The following is a 25,904-nucleotide window of genomic DNA, read 5'->3' as shown; positions in this document are numbered from 1 at the left end:
TAGTCCTCACACATGGGTGAATACCTAGCTACAGGCTGCTCCCCAATGCAAAAGGGGACCAAAAGACACCTAACTAGGTGCCAATAGGCACAACAACCACATTGCTGTTGGTAACAGAGGGGGAGACGGCCTGAACCCAAACAATGGGCCCTAGGTAGGGAGAGCTGGGTTCTGCACCTCAAAGAGATTCCGGAGGACAGACTGGCCGAACCTACTGTCACATCGGTCATCCCTATACAGGCAGTAGTACGATGTGAATGTGTGGAGAGAACTCCATGTCGCAGACTTGCGGATCTCCTCCACGGAAACTGCTTGCAAGTGGGTCACCAGTGTTGCCATGGCTCTGACAGAAATAAGACTTACCGAACTGCCAAAAAAACTGATTGGGGAAACTAGAGGGAACCAACAGGGACCTGCATTAGATGAATTCATGCAAAAACCTAAAAAGGATGGTGAAAAGAGTTTTCAAATGCAGTTTCCAAAGAAAAACCATGAGTTCACTCTACCGCAAGGTGAAAGCTCTGTGGAAAAAGAGAGACTGAAGAGGGACCCCATATACCTGTGGAATACAGCATGCTAGGCATGCTCAAAGTTCCAGAAACTTTGACATAAGTTTTCTGTGCCAAGCTCCATCCAATTTCATCACCCTATGTGTGAGGACTACCATCCTACTTGTCCTAAGAGGAAAGCAGAATCTCTCTGCCCAAAACTTCAGATCAGATGTGTTTACCTAATGCTGCTGTTGGAAAAGAAATGAACAACTGAGAATAAAAGTCTCTCTGGCACCTTCAAAACAATAAGAACTAAAAACTGTAGCACTGTCAAACAGATCTGTTTTACAGGTACTATGGGAGACACTTCTTAAAAACTTAGGGAGACTATTAGGTTCATATTTTCACAACTTTTATAGTGATCTGAATATCATCAGATGATGCTCAGTAGAATAAAATTATTAGATCAGGTTGGATGTATCAATTTTCTCATTTATTTTTAGCAACTTAGATATCATTCCAAATAGTTTTATATATTTCTTTAATGGTATTTTCTTAGATTTACTAACAGACTTCTATGGAAGCTAATAATTAAGCAACTTTGTCTCCAGTTTACTATTCAATCTGCACAGCATGCAGACATTTTGATGAACAGTGATCTTTTTGATGATTGTATCACATGTCAGTATAAGTCCACTGGCATGAAATAATTTTATTTTCCATTTTGGTTCATGCTGTTTCCCCTGAGCAGTGAAACACTGATGTGTCAATAGGACTTACTCTGACCTGATACATTATGAATTCTAACACTGGTAAAAACAAAAAGCTATCCATTTGGAGTGACAACCTGGATCAACAGTTGTTTGAACCTGAACAAAGATAGCTTTTCAAATTGAATAAAATGTCTCCAACAGGGTTAAATCTGGAAATTGAGTGGTCAGTGTTCTGTCAAAAATTGTGGATGTTTTAGATTTACAATTTCATGATTGAACAGGGATTACAATATGGTTTGGAGTTTTTTTTTTGAATGATTCTTGGACAAGTCAGGAGGTGTAAACTGGTTTGGCTGGAAATGATCATGTGATTAAGAAACTCAAGGTGTTTCATTATTGGGTTAAAGGATTCTTGGGTGTTTAAATGTGGGAGCTGGATATGGAATTACTTTAGCCCTCATATGGACTTTACAGCTTTAAGTTTTAAGAAAATAAGCACTATCACTGAATATTGATAGTGGGGACTTTGTTCACTTGAATTTTATAGTTCCAAAATGTTAAGTAAAAAGGAAGACTGGAATATACAGTTGTGTGCAAATGTTTAGGCATCCTAGTCAAAACTGTATGATTCAATTAATCTCTAAGAGCCCAATTTTATAACAGCTTGCTCCCCGCCCCAACTCTACACCAAGGACTAGTTCTTTGCAATATGTGTAAAAATAGCACAGAATCACTTCAATATATGTACAACCCCTAAGGTAATTTTCAAAATGCTGTTTTATGTGCCTATATTCATATGAAATTACTCTAACATAAGCTGAAAAAACCTCTACATAGTACAAAGTTAAACATGTTATTTGAAATGAGAGCAAAAAATTATAATTAACACATTAAACAATACATTTATATACTCTTTAATCAATCATTTAAATTATTACAAATAATAGATGTACAAAAGTTATAGTGCTAGCCATTTATGTGAGTTATGCAGATGTACAAGTGACTTGTTTAAAATGTTGAGGATGCATCTTAAGGATTGCTGATTCAATTCATATTCTCTTGGTTTGTAAATACAGTGGCTTGCAAAAGTATTCGACTCCCTAAAAAAAGGCAGATGTATCAAGTACAAATGACACTTATACAGATTGTTCCAAACAGTATGCTTACTGCAAACCAGTATGCTCTTTAAGTCATTTTTCAAAGTCACAATTCATTCTCTCTCTGCTCCTTGTGTAAGTATTCAACCCCCTTAAGACTAATACTTGGTCTGTTGGGGTACGTTTCTACCAGCTTTGCACACTGTTTGGGAGTGATTTTTACCCATTCTTCCTGGCAGATTTGCTCCGGGTTGGTTTCAAATAGTGCCACAAATTCTCGATTGAATTGAAATCTGGACTTGGCCATTGTAGAACATTCACCTTTTTGTTGTTCAACTACTTCTGTGTTGCTTTGGCTTTGTGCTTGGGATCACTGTCCTGCTGAAAGGTGAACTTTCTCCCAAGTTTTATTTTATTTTTTCTTTTAGCAAACTGAAGCATGTTGTCTTGCAGTATCTCCCTGTAAGTTGCACCATCCATCTATCCTTCACTTTTAACAAGATGCCCAAGTCCCCACTGAGGAAAAGCATCCCCACAACATTATGCTGCCACCCCCATACTTTACTGTTGGAATGGTATTTGCTGAGGATTGGGCACTGTTAGGTTTGTGCCACAGAGAGCGTTTTGAATTTTGGCCAAAAAGCTCCATTTTTCTCTCATTTGACCACAAAACCTATCCTACATTTTAGCTGGGTCACACAGATGCTTTCTGGCAAACTCCAGACGTGCTTTGATGTGGTTTTTCTTCAATAATGGCTTCTTTCTAACCACACTCCAAGGCAGGTCAGTTGTATGCACAGTTCTTGATATGGTTGACTGGTGGCACCTCCACTCCAGTCTCAGCCACTAAACTCTGTAGCTCCTTCAAAGTGATTGTTGGCCTCTCTGCAGCTTCCCTCACAAGTTTCCTTCTTGCTCAAATGCTGTGTTTTGAGGGACGGCCTTGTCTAGGTGGTATGATGTAGCTACCATTTTCTCACAATTGATCAAATGATGCTCAGTGGGATAGCCAAGTACTTGGATATTATTTTGTAGCCTTTTCCTATCTTGTGCATCTCTATTGTTGAGATTACTTACCTGATAATCTCATTTTCCTTAGTGTAGACAGATGGACTCAGAACAAGTGGGTATAGTGTGCTCGTGCTAGCAGCTGGAGACAGATCTGACGTCAGCACGGGTACATATACCCCCACAGGAAGTAAAGCACTTCAGTAATCTTCCTTGCAAAAGCTGTTATGGATATATGTGTACTGACGATCAATGAAATAGTGAAACAGGATTCCCCTGACCGATTGATATTAGCTGGTGACTGCCAGCATTCCCAACTGGAAGGCGTCGACACCTGGCAAAGGGGACGCTCTTATGTAAGAAAATGACATGGCCTACCTTGAATCGGTGAAACCCATGTATACCGGCAGCCGGGCGGGATGCTGCGTCCATCTGTCTACACTAAGGAAAACGAGATTATCAGGTAAGTAATCTCAACATTTCCTAGCGTGTAGCCAGATGGACTCAGAACAAGTGGGATGTACAAAAGCTTTACTCCCGGACTGGGCGGGAGGCTGCCTGAGGACCGCGTAAGACCGCCCTCGCAAATGCTGTGTCCTCCCTGGCCTGGACATCCAGACGGTAAAACCTGGAGAAGGTATGGAGGGAAGACCATGTCGCCGCCTGACATATTTCTGCAGGCGACAGCATCCGAGATTCCTCCCAAGATGCTGCTTGGGCTCTGGTAGAATGAGCCTTGACTTGTAGAGGTGGTGACCTCCCGGCCTCTATGTAGGCCGCTCTGATAACTTCTTTAATCCAGCGGGCGATGGTGGGCCGAGAGGCCGCTTTCTCCTTGTTTCTTCCCGCTGTGCAGGACGAACAGATGGTCCATCTTTCGTACTGCTTCTGTCATTTCCAGATATCTGGGCAGCAATCTGCCGATGTCGAGATGGCGTAGTAAACGCCTTTCTTCTGATTTCTTCAAACCCGCCGTGGTTGGCAAGGATATGGTTTGATTGAGGTGAAATTGTGAGACGACTTTAGGTAAGGATGGAACCGTGCGAAGATGGATAGCCTCTGGAGTGATACTGAGAAAGGGGTCACGGCAGGACAGCGCCTGTAGCTCCGAGATACGGCGTGCTGAACATACGGCCAGCAAGAACACCATCTTCAAAGTTAGAGAACGGAGAGATAGGCCCCGAAGGGGTCTGAAGGTGGATCCCGCGAGGAAATCCAAAACTATGTTGAGGTTCCACAGAGGCACTGGCCACTTCAGTGGCAGACGAATATGCTTGACTCCTTTCAGGAAGCGAGAAACATCTGGGTGCGTGGCAATGGTCTTGCCGTCCCTCCTGGGACCGTAGCAAGACAGCGCAGCCACCTGAACCTTGATGGAGCTGAGGGAGAGACCCTTCTGAAGTCCATCTTCCAGGAAATCCAAAACAATAGGGATTGTGGTCGCATGTGGATTGGTGCCATGAGTGTCGCACCAGGCTTCAAATACTCTCCAGATCCTTACGTAGGTGAAGGATGTGGAAAACTTGCGAGCTTGGAGGAGGGTATCTATAACCGGCTCCGAGTAACCTCTTTTCTTCAGTCCAGCCCTCTCAATGGCCAGACCGTAAGAGAGAATTGAGCCGGATCCTCGTGGAGGATGGGACCTTGACGTAGCAGGTCCCTGAGAGGAGGCAAGGGAAGGGGCTCCCCTGCCAGTAGTCTTCTCATGTCCGCGTACCAGGGTCTTCTTGGCCAGTCTGGTGCCACTAGAAGAACTAGGCCCTGGAGCTTCTGAATCTTGTGGATAAGGGTGCCCAGCAGGGGCCACGGAGGAAAGGCGTATAGCAGGGTCCCTGGAGGCCATGGCTGAACCAGGGCGTCGATCCCGTGAGAGAACGGATCTCGCTTGCGGCTGAAGTATCTGGGTACTTGAGCATTGGACCTGTCCGCTAGTAAGTCCATGTCCGGAATCCCCCAGTGATCCACAATCATCTGGAAGGCTGTGGGCGACAGCTGCCATTCCCCCGGATTTAGGCTCTCTCTGCTGAGGAAGTCTGCCGCGGTGTTGTCCCTTCCGGCAATGTGGATGGCGGAGATGTCCTGGAGATTCGCCTCTGCCCAAGCCATCAGCGGGGCTATCTCTAGAGACACCTGTCGGCTTCTGGTTCCGCCCTGACGGTTGATATATGCCACCGTGGAGGCGTTGTCGGACATCACTCTGACTGCCCGGTTCCGCAGTCTGTGAGCAAATCGCAGGCAGGCTAACCGGACTGCCCGTGCCTCTAGGCGGTTGATGTTCCACCCCGAGTCTTCTCTGTTCCACCCCGAGTCTTCTCTGTTCCACCGCCTTGTGCGGTGAGTTCTTCGCAGTGTGCTCCCCATCCGCTCAGGCTGGCTTCTGTGGTGAGCAGAATCCACGTGGGGGAGGACATCTTCGACCCCCTGCTCGTGTGGTTGGACTGCAACCTCCACCGTAACTGGGTCCGCACTCTGGCTGGCAGAGGTAGATGCACGGAATAATTCCGGAAGCGGGGGCTCCAGCGAGAGAGCAGGGAGCGTTGTAGAGGTCTCATATGGGCCCTTGCCCAGGGTACCACTTCCAGGGTGGATGCCTTGAGGCCGAGAACCTGCAGATAATCCCAAGCTATGGGCCGGCTGGCTCCCATCAAGGACCGGAGACGCGTCTGAATTTTTAACCTTCTCTTGGTAGTGAGACTGACTTTGTCTGCGTGGGTGTCGAACTGGACTCCCAGGTATTCCAATGATTGGGAAGGCTGTAGGCAACTCTTGTTGAGGTTGACTACCCATCCCAGGCTTTCCAGAAGGGCGATCACTCTGTTGGTTGCCCGATGGCTCTCCTCTCGTGATTTCGCCCTGATCAGCCAATCGTCTAGGTAGGGATGGACAAGGATTCCTTCCCGTCTGAGCGCCGCTGCTACCACTACAATCACCTTGGTGAAGGTCCGCGGCGCTGTGGCTAACCCGAAGGGCAAAGCCCGGAATTGGAAGTGTCGTCCCAGAACCTTGAAGCGTAGGTAGCGCTGATGATCCGGATGGATCGGGATATGCAGGTAGGCTTCTGACAAGTCTAAGGCCGTGAGGAATTCTCCTGGCTGTACTGCGGTCTTGATTGAGCAAAGAGTTTCCATGCGAAACCTCGGGACCCTTAAGTATCGATTGACTGACTTGAGGTCCAGTACGGGCTGGAAAGTGCCCTCTTTCTTGGGTACCATGAAATAAATGGAATAATGCCCAGAATCCATTTCCCATGCAGGTACTGGGATTATGGCTTTCAAGGACAGGAGCCTCTCCAGGGTAGCTTCCAATGCTGCCTTCCTGTGGATTGGACACGGAGATTCCACAAACCTGTCCGGAGGGAGATGATGAAAGTCCAGAAAATACCCCTCTCGGATGATGGCGAGGACCCACTGATCCGACGTAATCTCGACCCATCTGGGGTAGAAGAGGGTTAACCTGCCCCTATGGCTCCGTCCCCCGGATGGATCGGCTGATTTTCATTGGGAGGCGGGCCGGGCCCTGAACCCGAGCCGGCTCCCCTCTTGTGCTGCTTGGTCCGCAAGGACTGGTTCCTGGCCTGAGGACAGGGTGCCTGGTAGCGACTCCTATAAGGAGTGAAGCGTTGGGAGCTTCTACCTCTGGAAGGCGTCGGAAAGGCGCGCTGGTTCCTCTTGAACCTATCTTCCGGCAGGCGAGGTATTGGAGAGGCACCCCATGTGCTGGCCATTTTATCAAGGTCGCTGCTGAACAGGAGAGAACCCCTAAAGGGCATTCTGGTGAGGCGTGTCTTCGAAGGAGCATCGGCTGACCAATTCCGTATCCAGAGCTGCCTCCTGGCAGCAACAGAGGATGAGACCCCCTTGGCTGTTGTACGGACTAGATCGAATGCGGCATCCGTGAGGAACGAGAGAGCTGACTCCATGTCCGCTGCCGGAGCATTGTTCCTAACCTGTGACAAACAGGAACGCGTCACCACTGTGCAGCAGGTTGTGATCCGCAAAGCTAGAGCAGCCACCTCAAAAGTCTGTTTCAGGATGGCGTCCAGTCGCCGGTCATGAGGCTCCTTGAGGGCCGCCCCCCCCCCTCAACTGGAATGGTAGTGCGCTTGACCACAGCGCTCACCAAGGCGTCCACCTGAGGGCACGCCAGCATCTCCTTGATGGCCGGGTCCGGGGGTACATGCCTGTCAGGGCCCGACCCCCTTTGAATGAGGCCGCTGGTGCAGCCCATTCCAAATCAATCAGTTGCTGTGCTGCTTGCAAGAAGGGAAAATGGCGAGCTGTAGGACGAAGACCTTCTAGCAGAGGGTTCTGCATAGATGGCACCGTAGCACTAGGGCCTGTAATAGCCAACTCCGCCAGGCACTGAGATATCAGGTCGGAGAGATCTTCCTTGGGAAAGAACCGCCTCATGGTACGATATGGCTCAATCCCCGAGGGAAGTTCCCCCTCCTCGGGGGGTTCGGACTCGTCCTCCGAGACATCAGGGTCTGTCTGAGATGGATTGCCCGGAGGCGGGTGCCCACGATAAGGGCGCGAAGGTCCAGAGGCAGGATCCGCTGGAGCAGCAACAGCAGCAGCAGCAGGGCCTGGACGGGAAGTTGATTGCATCTGTACAAAGGCATGGATCCCCTTAAAGAGATCCACCCAGGAAATGGAAGCGGTCTCTAGCTGTCGGGGTACCAGGTCCCCCGGGATCCCAGGTTGTTCGAGACTGCCCGCTAGATCCGGGGTGGCCCCTGGGGAACTGTCAGCAAACCTCGGTTGAGACTGGTCCTGGCCCGAGGCTCCTACTGCCTCCTCACATTGGGCACAAAGGGAGTCTGGCTCCTCGCTGTGCGTGGCTCTAAGCTGGCATGCTGAGGAGAGGCCGAGAGCTTTCACGCCGGAATCAGAAGGCGCCGCCGCAGGAGACGCCGGGGTGTTCGAATGTTCCATCGCGGCTTGCGAAGAATATACGCTTAATATAATATGCGCTCAATAATATGAGGCAGCAATATACGCGTAATACAATATGCGCTCAATAATATGCGCTCAATGATATGCGGCAGCAATATACGCTGAATACAATATGCACTCAATAATATGCGGCAGCAATAAACACTTATACAATATGCGCTCAATAATATGCGGCAGCAATATACGCTTAATACAATATGCGCTCAATAATAAGCGGCAGCAATATACGCTTAATACAATATGCGCTCAATAATAAGCGGCAGCAATATACGCTTAATACAATATGCGCTCAATAATAAGCGGCAGCAATATACGCTTAATACAATATGCGCTCAATAATATGCGGCAGCAATATATGCTCAAAGATATACAATATGCGCTCAATAATATGCGGCAGCAATATATGCTCAAAGATATACAATATACGCACAATAATATGCGTTCAGTAATATACGCTCAAAGGATATACAATATACGCACAATAATATGCGTTCAGTAATATACGCTCAAAGGATATACAATATACGCACAATAATATGCGGCCAGCAATATATGCTCAATAGTATACAGGGCACCTATCATGGGCGCTCAATACCTGAACAAGGCCGACAAAATGGCGACCTCCACGGCGTGCCGCATACAGGCAACGCCGCTGATCCTCGGAGACCAAATATAAGAGATGTACGCCTTACCTGATCCTCGGCGCTTCCCGGCTGGAACCCGGGCGGTCTCCGGCTGCGGGGGGAGAGGGGAAATACCTTCACCGCCGCTTCTGAGGAAATGCACCCGCTGCCTCTAGGTCCACGCCGGGACCGAGGCGCCTCTTAGCCCGACCCAAGCCCTTCACGCTCGGGGGCTAGATCCCTGCTGCGATTCGGTCACTGGACCGAGGCCTAGACCTCCGAGGGATCACGGAAATCACCCCGGGAAACTCAACTGGGGGAGGGACCCGAGGGTATCACTGCAGGAGTGCGGGGCTCGATGTTCCTGTAGAAATTTAGTAAGTAGAATAGAAAGTAGAAAATAGAAAAGTAGTATTGGAAAACACGCTCAGTGAGCATGCAGGCTCTCCAAACTGCTTTGGAGACGGAAATTACTGAAGTGCTTCACTTCCTGTGGGGGTATATGTACCTGTGCTGACGTCAGATCAGTCTCCAACTGCTAGCACGAGCACACTATACCCACTTGTTCTGAGTCCATCTGGCTACACGCTAGGAAAAACTTTATTTTTATTTTCCTTAGAATGCTCTTTGGTTTTCATTTTTACAGATTTCCTTCAGATTCATAGACTGACCAATGGTACCGGAAAAAGGGGGTCTTTTATCCAGAAAAGCTGACTTTAATGATTCACAGGTAGAGGCCAATATCTTTCATCTGTGTAGACTTGGAGCTTCCACAGCACAGGGGTTGAATACTTATGCAAGCAGCGTTTTTCAGTTTTTAATTTTATTTTACAAAAAGTGCAGAGAAATAATGAATTGTGACTTTGAAAAGTAACTTGAAGTGCATACTGATTTGCAATAAACATACTGTCTAGCACAATCTATATAAATCTTTTTTTTTTGTGGTGGTGGGCTTCAAATACTTTTGCAAACCATTGTATATTCATTGCCTTCTGGTCTTTAATCTTGATACATAAACTTTGAGATGTATATAGAATTCATCCCCCCTGAAGAAGCCCATTTTGGGGTGAAACAAGGAACCTTTGTTAGGGTTATCGAGGTATATACATGAGGGATATAAATTGTGGAGGCGATTGTGAAAAGTTATAGCATCAGCTTTTGAAGACGTATGATAAGAAAAGCGCATCTCTATACTCTCTATCTCTGTACTGCAATTTGCTGTACATGTCTTCCTCAATAAATCAAACCCTTATAACTAATCCTAAATTCTGATGCTCAATGGTATTCAATACTGTGATCACATTTCCCCAGTCCTACAGCAGTTACACAAGCTACCAATACAACAGTGTTTCAGTATAAATGTGCCATAATTATCCATAACTCTCCTCCATAGATCAATTCCATAATTAAAGTTTACATCCCATCTAGAACTCTACGATCTGCTTCACAATCCTTCCTTGATGTTCTAGCTGTCTGTCACTCACCTTGCAGTAACTCATGAAAGGGCTCTCTCTATAGCAGGCACAGCACTTTGGAACTCTCTGCCTTTTGTGCTGCACTCTCTCAAGGATACAAAAGAATTCAAGAGAGCCTTAAAACCCCATCTATTCAAGACAGCCTTTTTATCGGGTAGTTAGTCCTGTCTCTCTGGGTTTGTTTTGCTTCCCATCTGCAGATGGAACATCTGTTCTCGTTATCTCAGTATTCCCCAGTTTTTCCAGTCATTGTACTTGCTTTTATATGTTTTATTATGTGTGTGAACTTGTAACCCGCACTGAACTGTGGAGGGTGCAGGATATAAATATTTTAAAGTAAGTAAAAGCAAGTTTGCTTACCGTAAACGGTGCTTCCGTAGATAGCAGGATGAATTAGCCATGCTGTCATGGGAACTGCCAATCAGGGCCCGGGAGGCGGAGCTTAAGTAGCAGAGTGTAGATTTTTCAGTCTCTGAGGCTGCGCGTATGTTCCCGCGCAGGAAAGTAACAGATTCTCCTCAGTCTGTAGTTAAGCTTGAGCGTAGGTGCTGAAATTACGACTACCAGGGAGGTGGGAGGGTCCGCATGGCTAATTCATCCTGCTATCTACGGAAACACCGTTTACGGTAAGCAAACTTGCTTTTTCCCGTTGATAGCAGGGCTGAATTAGCCATGCTGTCATGGGAGTCCTAAGCTCCCTATCACGCTTATCAATTACCTTTCGCGTGATGGGTGAGTGTGGTAGTCGCTGGTTTAAGTAGGCAATGTATGAAGAACCGCCTGTCCCAGTTTCGGATCTGCTGCTGACTGCTTGTCTATGCAGTAATGAGAAGTGATGGTATGTAGGGAGGACCATGTGGCCGCCTTGCAGATGTCCACTGGGTGCACATTCCTGAGATGTGCCATGGAAGTTGCCATGGCGCGAACTTGATGAGCTCGTGGAAGCGAGGGAAGTGATACATTCTTCCTGTTGTAACAAAACTGGATACACTGTACTATCCAGCTTGAAATTGTTCTTTTTGCCACTGGCAATCCCGGGGCATTCGGGTTGAATGAAACGAATAGTTGAGATACCCGGTTCATGGAGTGAGTTCTTCTTTTGTAGTAAGCCAGTGCTCATTTACAGTCCAAGGTGTGCAACAAATGTTCTCTGTCGTTTGAATGAGGTCTTGGGAAAAAGATGGGTAACTATTGATTAATTGATTGAGATAGAAGGCCGAAATCACCTTTGGAAGGAAGGCTGGATGAGGTCACAGGATGACTTTATTGTGATGGAATTGTAGGTATGGTTCATAATGTACGAGTGCCTGCAATTCACTCACTCTACGTGCCGATGTTATTGCTACTAAAAGTACTATTTTCCAAGTGAGATATTTTACTAGGATGCATCTGTCGTGAGGACTGCATTATGTGGCGGAGGACTGAATAGGGCTCCCTTGTTTAACGTGTGTTCTAGGAGCCACCACTTGATATCTTTCTTCATTTGAGATGTCAGTGTTACACGTTTTTGTAATGGTTGCACATGCTGTTTCCACTGCCGCTTGAGACCCCATTGCAAGAGTCTCATGTGGAGTTTCGTGTTCGGCACCGTGAAATTTGCTGCCGCCATATGTCCCAAGGCCCTCAGGATGTTTCGAGGGCGGCACCGTGAAATTTGCTGCCGCCATATGTCCCAAGGCCCTCAGGATGTTTCGAGCCGTTGGGTGTTGGGTTTCTTTTAGTGACCAAAGGAGATAACGTTTAGTTATCTTCCTGTCCTCTGGAAGGAATGCTTGTGTGTCCAGGCGAGCTCCTATGAAGTGCAGGACCTGGGTTGGTTGTAACGTGGATTTTGGGTAGTTGATGAGTAATCCCAAGCTCTGGAAGCAACTGATTGCTATGGTGAGATGATTCTTTAATAGAATCGGGTCCGGGTCCGACGCTACTATCAACCAATCGTCCAGATATGGAAAAACTGTCAGACCTTGCTGTCGAAGGTGGGCCACCACCACTACCATACATTTGGTGAAAACCCTGGGCGCTGCCGATAGACCAAAAGGGAAGAACCTTGTATTGGTAATGTTGATTGTGATATTGAAAACATAGGTATTGCAAAGAGGATCGGTGGATTGGAATGTGTGTATACACATCCTTCAGATCTATTGAACACATCCAGTCCTTGGGTTGTAATAATGGAAGGATGGACTTCAGAGAAACCATCTTAAATTTTTCCCAAACTATCCATTTGTTCAATTCCCTGAGGTCCAGGATCGGTCGATTGCCCCCTGATTTCTTTGGAATTAGGAAGTAAGGGGAGTAAAACCCCTTGTTCCAGTCCACTCGGGGAACGTACCTGATAGCCCTTTGCTGGTAGAGTTGGGTGATCTCTTGGGCGAGTTGAGGCTGTAGAGTTTTCGATTCCTGGTGTGTTAGATGTGGAATGTGGGGATTGGTGACAAACTGAAGTTGATATCCATTCTTCACTATTTCTAACACCCACTGGTCTGATGTTATGGATTCCCAGGCAGAAAAGCGAGTTGTGATTCTCCCTGGAGGTGCTGCTGTTGAGGGTGGTGGTGGCCTGGTCCTTAAAAAGACTGAGGTCTTTACTGGGGCCGCTGTTTGCTGCTGCTGTCTTTGCGATCGTGGTTTTCTAAAGGGTTGATAATTCCTATACGGGCGTCTAGAGAAGGGTTGTCTACGAGCCTTCTGATAGTACCGTTTGGAGGATGTTGGTGTCGTTAAGGATTGAACTACGAGAGCTTGATCCTTCAACTTGCTGACTGTATCGTGGAAACGCTCTCCGAACAAGTTATCTCCCATACAAGGAAGATTAGCTAACTTCTCATGTAAGTCGTCTTGGATAGCACTGGCCTTTAATCAAGCCAGTCTGCGTGCTGCTATTGCAGTGGCTGATGCTCGAGGAGTTTTCAAACCCTTCATAGACTGTCCGCAGCAAATGTCGTGAACATTCTTCCATGTCTAAAATAGGAGAAGGAATGTAATCTCCAGTTGAGGTAAACATTCCCTTTGTTGCTTGAATACATTCATACATGTACTGGACCATGTAGAATTGATGATGGCAAATGCGAGATGTTAGCATAGCATTTTGGTAGATTCTCCTGGCAAAATCATCTAAACATTTATTATCCTTGCCAGGGGGGTTTGAGGCATGTGTTTTTGACTTTTTAGACCTCTGTAATGCTGACTCTACAACGATGGAGTCATGTAGTAACTGCGGGGTGGAATATGTAGACTGTTTTTGTAACTTGAATTTCAAGTCCGTCTTCCTAGATACCGCTGAGATGGTAAACGGTGTCTACCACGATTTTTGAAGGACGCTATGCAACACACTGTGTGGTGGCAGCGATGAGGGCTCCCCCGGTGTATCGAAGATTTTTTAAAAAGCCCAAAGTTTCTGCCCTGGGTTCTGGCAATTTTTGCACTTCCAATTTTAAAATAGCTCCCATCTTTTCTACAAACTTGGGGTAGGAAAGATCCTCCGGGGGAGAATACGGTTCAGATGGTTGTTCTGGCGGATCTGAAGGGTAGCCTGTGGATGAGGAAGGCGAAGATTGTGATGGTATTGATTCGTCCTGTGTGGATTGAGAGCAAGCTGGAGATGAAGGCTGTGGTTGTACTGGAACCGGTATTGGGCCTACCGGCAGTACCGGTGGCTGTTCTGTCGGTTCCCTTGGAGTAGACATGTCTTCTGGTGGTAAAATAAATGAAGTTTGTAGGGTTTCAAAGAATCCTGCAAGGGACTGTGAGAGATCCCAGAATGCCTTTGTGGTGGCATGGCAGGGCGGTTATGAGACGTGCCCAATGGTGGCGGTTCATCCCGTGGTTGGACCGACTGCTGAGCGGGGGGTTTCGAACCAGTATCCTCTACGAATGTTTTAGCCTGATCTCTCGATTGTTGTCCGGAGGATTCCCTGTCAGAAGACTTTGAGAGGGAACGAGATGAATTAGAGGATGAAATTGGAATTGTTTGCCTCTCCGCAGGTGCTGACCTTCCTGCTGGATTGGAGAAAGATGAAGCTGGTGATGTCTCCCGTATAGTCTGAGGACCAGTGACGTCTATGCCTATGAACATGTCTGGAGGAGGAAGATGAACTTTTATGATGTCTCGACCTCTTCCGTTTGTGCGAATTGTCACTATCCATAGGAGAATCCCTCCCGGATCGTGAGCGTTTTGAAGACATGTGACTTCTATCAGATGAGGATTGTCTTTTATGCCTCAATCGTGGTTCAATATGTTTTATGAGCTGTTTTCGTACCTGCGTCAGTCCTGGAAGTCTACCCGAGGCCTGGCGTGACGTACTGTTCTGGAGACTGTTGCACCGGCGTTCGTTTGTGTGGCGCCGGCTCCGATGTCGACGGCGCCGTCTTCGTTGTCATCTGTTCCAGTGTTTCCAGCGCCGGCTCCGGTCGTTCTGGCTCCAGCCCCGATGGCGCCGGTCGTTCCGGCTCCGGTCTCTTCGGTGCCGAGTGCGCCCTCCTCGGCGCCGGCTCCGATGTCTTGTGCGCCATCTCCTGCATCATGGGCGCCGTGTCCGGTGTTCTCGGCGCCTGAGTCAATATTCTCAGTGACAGCTCCGGCCTTTTTAGGCCCGTCGAGCGGTGCCGTTTCGACGATGTGACATGTTTCGAGTGGGCTTTGGTTTTTGATCGGGAATGTGCCCTTGATGGATCACTGTGCGTTCGTATCTGATCAAACTATCATCGGCGCCGTGTTTCCTGAGTTGAAGCGTCACTCACACCGCTCCGTTTCGCTACGGGGTTCTGATTCCCTCCGTGCCGTGACCCAGATCCCAGGGTCTTTCCCTATGCCTTGGCCTTACCTCCGGTCCTGGAGGCTTGCTGGTCCTACGACGAGGCTCTTCTCTTTTGGGGTGGCGTCTGCGTCACCGGCCCCGGCGAAGAGTGAATCGCCGACGGCCTATTTGTGAGCTTGAGCTCCAGCATCCTGTAGGCCCTGTGACGCTGGGCTCGCGGGGACATCTGTCGACAAAAGTCACAATCGGACTGATTGTGTTCTGGTCCCAGACAGCGGTAGCATCGATTATGTCCGGTGACTGACATGATCTTACCGCAGGGACACGGTTTGAAACCCGACGGCTTCTTTGACATTTCTTCACAAAACCAAAAAGTGTATGAGGAGAATGAAGCTCCGCGTGCGCTCCCGCGCGCGGAAAAAACAGACTGAGGAGAATCTGTTACTTTCCTGCGCTGGAACATACGCGCAGCCGCAGAGACTGAAAAATCTACACTCTGCTACTTAAGCTCCGCCTCCCGGGCCCTGATTGGCAGTTCCCATGACAGCATGGATAATTCAGCCCTGCTATCGACGGGAAAATAAATCTCCAAACACCTTAAGTTCCCTCACCCCAATCTCTCTACTGATCCACCAATCCACTGTAATGTAGACCTTGAGTTACTAGGAATGACATTACAAATGAAGCCCCCAAGAGAAGAAAAAACAATCAAAAAATATAACATGTAAAATTAAACCCTGAATCTTAAAGATAGGAGATGCAACAAAAAGTACATAAATCAGTCCAGTGATACACAACCACTGGCTAGTACACTCCCCTCCCAATACCAGCCAACTGAGATCTCAAACAGAGAAAAACTAGTGAAAAAGAAGAGAGCATAGGCCCTCTAAGGCTTGCCATCTATCTTAGGCTCAGAGTCAAATAGTAGCTCTTGAAGACAACAAAGAGCTAGCTAAGTAACAGTGACTCCTCTCTCCTTTATTGAGTCTCTGCATTTAGCAGTATCTTTCTGGATAGCAGTAGAGTCCCTGTCCTGCAGGGGCTTTAATAGAAATTCCCACCTCTCACAAAGACTTAATTGCCTCTTCAAAAGTTTTGACTTTAAACGTTAGCCCACTGATTGTAAACATTAAGCCAAAGGGAAAAAGCCACTGGTAACGACTGTTCTCCTTTCGCAAGTTAATGACAATCTCCTTGAACTCTCCCATCTTGTGTGACATTACTGGAGATAAATTACTATACACTTTGAGGGTATACCCCTCCCAAGTAAAGGAATCCAAATTTCTAGTCTGAACTATCACTACACATTTCATAGAGAATTCATGGAAGCATGCCACAACATCCCTAGGGACATTCTTCTTAGGAGAGCCTAGAAAGCATTAGGCTCTTTGCAATATGATTTCAACATCTTTGTTAAGGGACTTCCCTGCTGCTAGGATTACTTTTCCAATTGTTTTCACTGTCTGGTTGCAATCAGCATGTTCTGGAGATTCAGATTCCCCTGAACATTATTCCTTCTCACCATATTGTCAGGATCTTTTAGCTTCTCCGGTGTTGGTTCACATAAGCTCCTGAACAGATTTATGCAAATGCACCATCTTGGTCCCATGTTCCTCCAGTTTATGCTCTGCACCCTCCACTCTTCTCACCAGTTGTGAGATGTCTTCATGGAGATCAACTACTGCTTCCAGCATCTCTTCCTTTACTGCATTTGTATCCTTCTTAATCTCCTGAAATCAAGACTTCAGCTCAGCATACAAGACACTATATCTCCAGGATCCTTCATGGGCCCATCATCTGCCACTGCATTGTGGTCTTCAGACAGCCCCATGCTTTATCTGGTTGCCATCTTGGAAGAAGCCATGATAAACTTTTTTCCTCCAGAGAAAGCAAATTGCTTCAATTTCACAGTTTTGCACTTTAGCAACATACAGCCAGACTGATCCAGATGCCTCTTAGCAACGGCAGATATCAGGAGCTGGTATACCTTGGAAATCAGGGAAAATATGCACGCCCCGTGAGAGCTCTTCACTTAAGCGGCCATCATGCATCATGCATGGTGATGTCACTTCCCCCTGCAGTTTATCTTTTTACAGACTCAAAATTTTAAAAAGTGAATATGGTACATGCAAAAGTTTGTACACCCTTATAGTCAATACTTTGCAGCACCATCTTATGCAGAAATAATAGCTTCCAGATGCTTCCTGTAGCTAGCTGAGTATGAAAATTGGTTCTTACCTGCTCATTTTCGTTCCTGTAGTACTACAGATCAGTCTACACTCCTGGGTTCTGCCTCCCTGCCAGCAGATGGAGACAGAGAAAGTTTCACTGACACTGTACATAACCCAGTGTGCCACCTGCATATCTTCAACATTTACCTGTACCCAAGCCAAGATATATCAGCAACAGCCATAAATTTCTAACCAAACTTTTGAGCCAACTCCCTCCCCTCCAACGGCCAGAAGGTGGTCAAGTTCCCAAAAAAACATGGAAAACTTGTTTCCCAAATTTAACATTAGTGATCAGCATTGAAAAGCAACAACTCTGCACTATATACAAAGCAACAGTACAAGTGGCGGAATTCCCCCCCCCCCCCCCCCGTAAATGGGTGGGTCTCCGGACTGATCTGTGGTACTACAGGAATGACACTTAGCAGGTAAGAATCAATTTTCCTTTCCCTGTACGTACCCAGATCAGTCCAGACTCCTGGGATGTACCTAAGCTCCCCTTAATTTGGGTGGGACCTGGAGAATTCTGCTCATAGAACACTCACCAAAGCACATGGAAGCCGGAGCCCCGACATCCAAGTGATAATGCCTAACAAAAAAAAAAAAGTGTGTAACGACTTCCCAACAGCCACCCAGCAAATTTCATGCGGAGACTCATGTGACTCAGTCCAGGAAGTTGCCTGAGAATGTAACGAGTGCACTCCTAAACCCCTCGGTAGAGAGCACCCTTTAGAAATGTGAGTTGACTCAATGCTTCCTTCAGCCATCACACAATTGTAGCCTTAGACATCTTACTTCCCCTTCTTTGGACCACTCCACAGTAGAAAAAGGTGATCCAATCTATGAAAATCATAAGTGACCTTTAGGTACCTCAATAATGCATGCCTCCCATCTAAGAATCTATGCTCCCCCCATGAGGCGTAGAGGAATCCAAATCTAGAAAAGCCAGAAGTTCCACTGTATAACTAAGATGTAACGCCGAGACTACCTCAGGTAGAAAAGGCAGTACCATGCATAAAGATACCAGTGTATTCGACATCTGTTGGAAGGGATCTCGACACAACTGTGCCTGGATTTCCAAAAGTCTCCTGGCTGAACAAGCTGCCACCAAGAACACAACTTTAAGAGTCAAGTCCTTAACTGTAGCTCTCTTTAGTGGTTCAAACTGAGCCTTACACAAACCTCTAAGGACTAGATTCAGATTCCAAGACAGACAAATGTTCTGCACCTGAAGACAAGTTCTTAGCTCCCCGAAGGAACTGCATAACATCTGGATGTGCGGACAGAAGATACCTCTGACACAACCCAATGTCGCTACCTGGACTCTCAAAGAGTTAAAGGCCAGTTCCTTGACCAGAACCTTTCCATAGAAAAGCAAAAATATGTGACACCATAGCCTGAATAGGCTGAAGCTGCACTCAATAAGCAGACCAGGACTGGAAGAGCCTCCAAATTCACACAAACGTCAAAGATGTAGGAGGTCACCTAGCCTGCAATAAGGTGGAAATAACCACGTCTGAATATCCCCTCCATCTCAATAGTCTCTCCTCTGAGAAGCAAAGCTGCGAGACAGAAGTGAGCCACCTGACCCAAAAATTTGAGTCCTGATGGAAAGAGAGTCCACCAATGTATGAACATCAGGGGTCCATCTATGGCCATGTTGATCAGATCTGAGAAGCATGGTCAATGTGCCCACTCTGGAGCTACCAGGATCACGTTGCCTGGATGTTTCTCTATCCTCCGAAATCCCTTGTCCGCCAGAAGCCACGAAGGGAAGACAAAGAAGAATCCCTCGAGTCCACAGCAACACCAGAGCTCCAATTCCTTCTGTACCGTGTTCTCATCAGCGGCTGTAAAATTGCAATGCCTTGCTGTTCTTTGGTTGGGATACCCAGTCTTCCATGAATGAAACACATCGCTGCCTCCAACAGCTCCCATGCCCCAGGGTCTAACTTTCCCCGACTGAGAAAATCCATCTGAACGTTGTTCACTCCAGCAATGTGAGACGCTGCCAGCCACGCCAAGTGCTGCTCTGCCCAGAGCATCAATACCCGGGGCCTCTCAAGCCACTGCCTGATTCTTGGTTGTGCACTGAAGGCTGAGGTAGGCCACCATCATCTCATCGTCTGGTAGAATCCGTAACCTTGGCAGACAAGCAAGTAATGCAAAATGCACCTCTCTCATCTCTGACCAACTGTTAGATCATGAGGTCTCCTGTTTCAACCACTGGCCCTGTGCCGACTGATCTTGCCACACACTGCCCTCCATCTGGAGAGGCTTGCATCGGTGATGACTTACCTAATTCAGAACCTCCAAATACGCACCATGCTCAATATTCATGCAAGTAAGCCACCATGAAAGACTGTCCCTGGCTTCTCCCTCTAACGGAAGAGGAAGATTAAACTCTTCACGGATTCCAGGGGAAGAGAAGAGCCCCTTGCAGATGCCACATATACGCGAACACTCAATGCATTAATTCCAATGTTTATGCCAAAGAATCCAGGACCTGTAAATGGTCCCAGACCCTGAGCACCGAAAGCTCTATCAGAAGCCTAATCTGACTCTGCAATTTCAGCAGTCTCTCTGTGAGAAACACTCTCTCCGCCAGTGTCGAACTGAGCTCCCAGATACTCCAGAGTCTGAAAGAGGACTAAATGGTTCGTTGCTAGGGTCAACAACCAAAAGAGAACCAGAAGTTGCCATAACAATGACACCAATACCAAATAGAAGGCAAATCCAACAAATATCAAATATTATCTAGCAATATAGGATCTAAAGTATCTAATATAAATCACGCATCAGCAAGCCTGACGGTGGGCCCTTGTGTGTATAGGCCACCCGGTCTTCGACATCATTTGTGCATTGCAAAAGATGCTACTCATTTTTTTTATGTGCAAGTTTAAAAATATGTAAAAATAGACTTTTGCAATGCATAAATGATGTAGAAAACCGGGTGGCCCATACACACAAGGGCACGCTGTCAGGCTTGCTGATGCGTGATTTACATTAGATACTTATTAACTGGCAATATAGGATCTAATTTGTTTGGTATCTGTTGGATTTGCCTTCTATTTGGTATTTGTTGCTAGGTTCACCACCCATCCTAGAGACTTCAAGTGCATCGATACCTTTTGTACTGATTGTTGACGGAGGTCCTCTGATTTCGCACAAATAATTCAGTCTCCAGATACTGATGCACCAACACACCCTCATTTTGCAATGCTGCCGCTCCCCACCATCATCACTATGGTGAAGGTACATGGAGCAGTCACTAGCCAAAGAGAAGGGCTCAAAACCGAAAATGTTCCCTTAGTACCATGAACCTCAGGAATCTCTGGTGCTCCAGCCTGATGGCTATGTGAAGATACGCCTCTGTCAAGGAGAGAGATGCCAATTCCTCTCCCTTGCGTACAGTTGCTATGACGGACCTCAGAGTTGGACATCAGAGTTTCCATGCAGAAAGGGGGAACCTCGAGAGCCGCATTTACCTTCATTAAATCCAATATCTCTTGAACTGGATATGGGGGAAAAAACAGGACAACTTAAAATTGCCCTCTGGCCACACTAAGCGTGTTCAGGGTATGAGCCAAACTCAGCAAGACATCTCTGTAAAAAAAGAAAATGAGCAGAGTCCAAAGTGGCTATCATATGCAATTTCTCCCTCTTCTAGAGGGAGAAATGTCTCATGATCCACATCCCCTTGAACATTATCAGGGACATCCTCCCTGCATTTGCCCGCTGTGACTGACAAATGGGAGGCCCGAACACAATCCCTACACATATTAGCTTGCTTTGCCTTCGCTGGGTGCCCCTGTAGAAAGGTCTGCGGGCCCTGGAAACATTCCACCCAGTAGGAGGAGGATGGATCTATACCGGAACCCATAGGCCCAAACTTGTTCTCTCCAACCTCTTTCTCTAAGGGAAGCTTCTGCCTTGCTTTCTGCTCCACTCCCCTCCAGAGACACCATAGGCTGAGGGACTTATCCCAACAGGAGTAAAAGCTGTAGTAGTCAAATCGCTGAGCATCTAAATAGCATTGACACAAACAGAGAGTGAGGACTGAATTGCTATCATACGGCAAGGCTCACAGATAGCAAGGCACTTGGACCTGGAGCCTCTCTCTCCTGAACTTTGACTCTAGGCAACCTCCTGTGTGCACACCAATGTCACCCGGGCGTACACGCACACTCTAGGACACACGCAAATACGCGCTCAAGACTAGGTCGCAGTCGTATGCACACAAACAAGTCATGCGCAAACACGCACTTGTATAGGCCATGGTCGTATGCACATAAGTAGCTGTGCAAATATGTGCTCAAGTTTAGGCTGCAGTCTTATGCACACGAGTATCCGTGCTCCAGTCTAATTTGTGGCCTTACGCGTACAAGTACCTAAGCAAACATGCACTCAAGTACCTGCACAAATACAAGCTTCAAGTGTAGGTCGCAGATGTACGTGCTCAAACCTAGGTCACAGCCTTATGCGCACAGATCCCTGCGCATGCAACCGCCACGCAGCGAGAATGTGTGCAACACCCCTACGCATGCAGAAAAAGAACCACGGCCTATCACACAGCTAAGCAAAGCCTGCCTACACCTTCAGCGCATTTAGGCCTGAATCTGTTCAACATCCAGCACCAAAAATCATCGAAGGCTTGAAGAGCTTCTCAACAGCTCAGGCTTCTTGACTGGCAGAGAATCCATGGAGACTCGGGCAGAGAGCCAGCATCCTCCACTGCTTGTTCTGCTAAACAAGCTTTATTTATTTATTATTTATTTATTTAACTTTATATACCGACTTTCAAATTAATATCAAGGCGGTTAACAATGATTAGAATTTGCAGTAGCAGAATTCATAAAAACCAAAACTCGTAAAACAGGTAACCCACTAAAAATTACATAGTTGATTCAAATATAATAATAAGGTAAAAAATAAATAAAATCCATTAGATTAAAAAACTTAAAACATAAAAACAAAATAAAAGTCTTAAAAACCTAAATTTTACCATTTAAGCCCTTCTAGCTACACCTCTATCTTTAACCTGGCCTAAACCTCGGCAGTTCTTGTCATGTTTTACGCCTTATTGTCCCTCTGAACCCTTAGTATCTCCTTTTATTATCCCATTAGCAAAGTAAGAGAAAGAAGGAATCAGTTGGCCTCATTAAAAGCCTGCTGAAAAAGCCATAAGCAAATTAAAATTGTTAGAAGACCTCTACCAAAACCAGACACTCCTCAGTACAAATGCCTCTCTGCACCTCTGCAGGACAGGGAACTGCCAGCGTTAAGGAGGGGATTCCACTGATGGGGAAAGCCTCAGTGCTAGACCCAGTCACCCACAAGGCTCATTCTATTGGTGCAGCCATGCTCAACACAGACCCCCGAACGTCATGCAAATTTTGCGCACACTGTTGCTCTTTGCACCAGCGGCATGACCAGCCCCTCATCAGCAAGTAGGGAAACAGTCCCTTAGCGACACAGAGCCAACACTTAGTCTCCTCCGTAGTCAGAGAAGCTGCTGAAAAACCCCATCGCTGAGCTCCCCGAGCTGCTAAAATAGCTTCCCTCCTGGAACCCTGCTGCTGCACAGATTCCTCTAACTCCTTGTTTATTGTTTTTGGTTTTTTTTTGCTCTGAGAATCGTGATACATAGAAACCAATACTTTCCTTTGGTGCAGAGGTTCAGGTTCCAGGAGCACAGGGTGCATGGCAGATTAGAAAAGAGCCAGACTACTGGTTGTATCAGTCTCCTTTTGCCAAACTTTAGGAACCCAACCCAGGACAAACTGTATAAAAGGGATACTTTCCTGCTTCACTGGGCTTGCAGTGCAGAACTGCTAGCAGATTCAACTGCTGTCTCGTGGGGGATTAGGAATCTGGACTACCAGACGTTCACCCCACGGACCTCCGGACCAAACTATCAGATGGATCACCAACCCCCTTGCTTGTCTGCCTCAAACCAAAAGGAAATAGCCTCACTAGGATCTCACAGTCCCCTGGGAGGATTCAGAAATTTTTTCTTTTAATCTTTTTTTTTTCTCTCTGTCCATACTGCAGAGGTTTTACACCATCTACCATCTGCAAGAGACAGAGAAATACTGAGGACTACAGGTGGCACACCAGGTTATGTAGTGTGTCAGTGAAACTGTCTCCATCTGCTGGCAGGGAGGCAAAACCCAGGAATCTGGACTGATCTGGGTACGTACAGGGAACTTTGTAATCTTGCTTTTAAAAATTTTCCCTACTGTTCCTTGCAGAACTCCTCTAGCTCAAAAATATTTGTAGGTCTCCTTGCATCCAATGGATGTTCGATATCTCCCCAAAGATTTTTAATAATATTCAAGTTTGTGGACTAAAGACGAAAGCGTGCTGGGGATAGGAAAATACTTACAGTACCTGAACGTAATCCACTTTGAAATGCTGAAAAGTGGAATATAAATCAAACAAAATCTTCATCCTTCTTTCCGGAAAGTACTTAGTGGTTGATTATGAGGTATGTTTCAACAGTTTTCTTGCTAAAATACCACATCTCTTTTCAGCTTCAATTTCTTCACCGACAGTAGGAAATTAGCTTCTAGGAAATGACGACATTTAGTTGAATCCATTCTTTCTTCCACCTGCACACTCTTTTGCCACTGCCTGCCACATAACCCCAAAATATAACAGATCCATCTCCATGCTTAACGGTTAGCAAGGTGTTCTTTTCTTCAAATGCTTCATCTTTTTCTTTCCAAATATATCTTGTATGGTTGTGATTAAACAGTTCATTTTTAATTTCATCAATCCAAAGCACTTTGTTCCAAAAAGATTCAGGCTTATCAAGGTTTGTTTTGCATATTTTAAATAACTTTTGTGATGAGGTCATAGAAAAGGTTTCCTTTTGACAACTCTCTTATGCAGATCAATATTGTGTAAGCTATACTGTGGACAATTTTTCCAGTGGCAGTTAAACATTTAAGCAGGTCACTGCAATATTCTGAGAGTCTGCTTTGCAAATCCAGCCAGTTTTCAGGCAGTTCTATCAAAGATTATCTTGGTCTTCCAGATCTTGCCCGGACCTCAACAGTTACATGTAAATTCCATTTCTTAACAATGTTTCCGACAGTTGAAATAGCTAAGTATTTGAAGAGCTTTTTATAGCCTTTCCCTACTTTGTAAGAGTGAATTATCTTCATTTCCAAATGTTCAGGGGAGTTCATGGCTGCTGAAAGTAGTCAGAACAAAATCACAACCTGAGATGTTAGAAGGGCCAGAGTATTTGTTCAATCATGGAATTGTCTTCACTTGACTAACTAAAGGACTAACAAAGTCAATCAACTTTTTTGGCCTTATTAAGTAGTAATGAATCATCTGGAAGGGTGTCCAAACCTTTGCACATCCCATATTCTCTGTTTTATAATTTTCAATCTGTTAAAATCAACAAATCATAATTTTGCATTAAACACTGCAGAAAGCAGAGTTGCTTACCTGTAACAGGTGTTCTCCCAGGATAGCAGGATGTTAGTCCTCACATGTGGGTGACATCACTGGCGGAGCCCTGTCACATGTGGGTGATTAGCAAGCTACAGGCTGCCTCATATTACACCAGGCCAATAGCAGATAACCCGTGCACAGGCACAATAATTGGGGTGCTATTGACAATGATGAGGCAGCCTGACATCACAGCAGGTGGTTGTAGAAGGAGTTGGGGAGTATTTATTATTATTTAAACACTTTTACAGACCGGTATTTGTCGAAACATATCGGTTTACATAGAACTAAACAGTGAAAGTACATTGAACAGAGAATTAAGAACTGGGGGGGGGGGGTGTATAAATTGCACAGAGTTAGCAAAATAAAGGTAGGGAGAATATATACAAGGGTACAGTATTATTAATGTATGTGGAGTTAATAACTTGGGGGGTTTAACTTGAACAGTATTAGAGAGGTAAAGGTGGAGAGAATAGATACAAGGGTACAGTATTAATAAAATTGAGGTGGAGAAAATTTACGGAAGTATCTACATAGGTGCAGGGACATTGCAAATAAGGAGGGGAGAATTTACGGAATACATTACAATTAAGGGGGGAGATAAATTACTGGAATACATGGGTACAGTATTGGGGAGAAGGGGGGATTTACAGAAGTACTCATACAGGTACAGTGTAAGGGAAGATGAGGTGGAGTGATTTACAGAAATATTAAAACATGTACATTAGAGTGGTATCGAGGTGGGAGGGGCGGGGGTGTGGTACTATTCAGGGAAAGCTTGTTTGAATAGCCACGTCTTGAGTTTTTTTTTGAATGTCTGTGTACTTTGCTCTAGCCGAATATCCGTCAGCATGGAGTTCCAGAGGGTGGGTCCCGCAAGTGAGAAGGCATGGTCTTTTGTGGTGCAGAGGTGTGTGGACTTGAGGATGGGGGTATGAAGGGTTCCCTTATAGGCGGATCTAGTAGGGCGGTTGGATGAGTGTAGGCGGAGGGAATTGTCAAGCCAGTGAATGTTATTGTTGTGGATGGTTTTGTGAATGATAAGAGAGGCTTTTGTAGGTGATACGAAAGGCAACTGGGAGCCAATGAA

General features: G+C 46.2%; 1 protein-coding gene across 8 annotated transcripts in view; it reads right to left on the bottom strand.

Annotated features, from left to right (window-relative positions):
• LOC115084931 (putative RNA-binding protein Luc7-like 2) overlaps window positions 1–25,904 on the bottom strand; it is a 291,251-nt gene that overhangs the window by 106,856 nt on the left and 158,491 nt on the right. The window lies entirely within an intron of this gene.

This window comes from Rhinatrema bivittatum, chromosome 2 (assembly GCF_901001135.1).
Source record: "Rhinatrema bivittatum chromosome 2, aRhiBiv1.1, whole genome shotgun sequence".
Taxonomy (NCBI): Eukaryota; Metazoa; Chordata; class Amphibia; order Gymnophiona; family Rhinatrematidae; genus Rhinatrema; species Rhinatrema bivittatum.
This window is presented reverse-complemented; position numbering and strand designations above follow the sequence as displayed.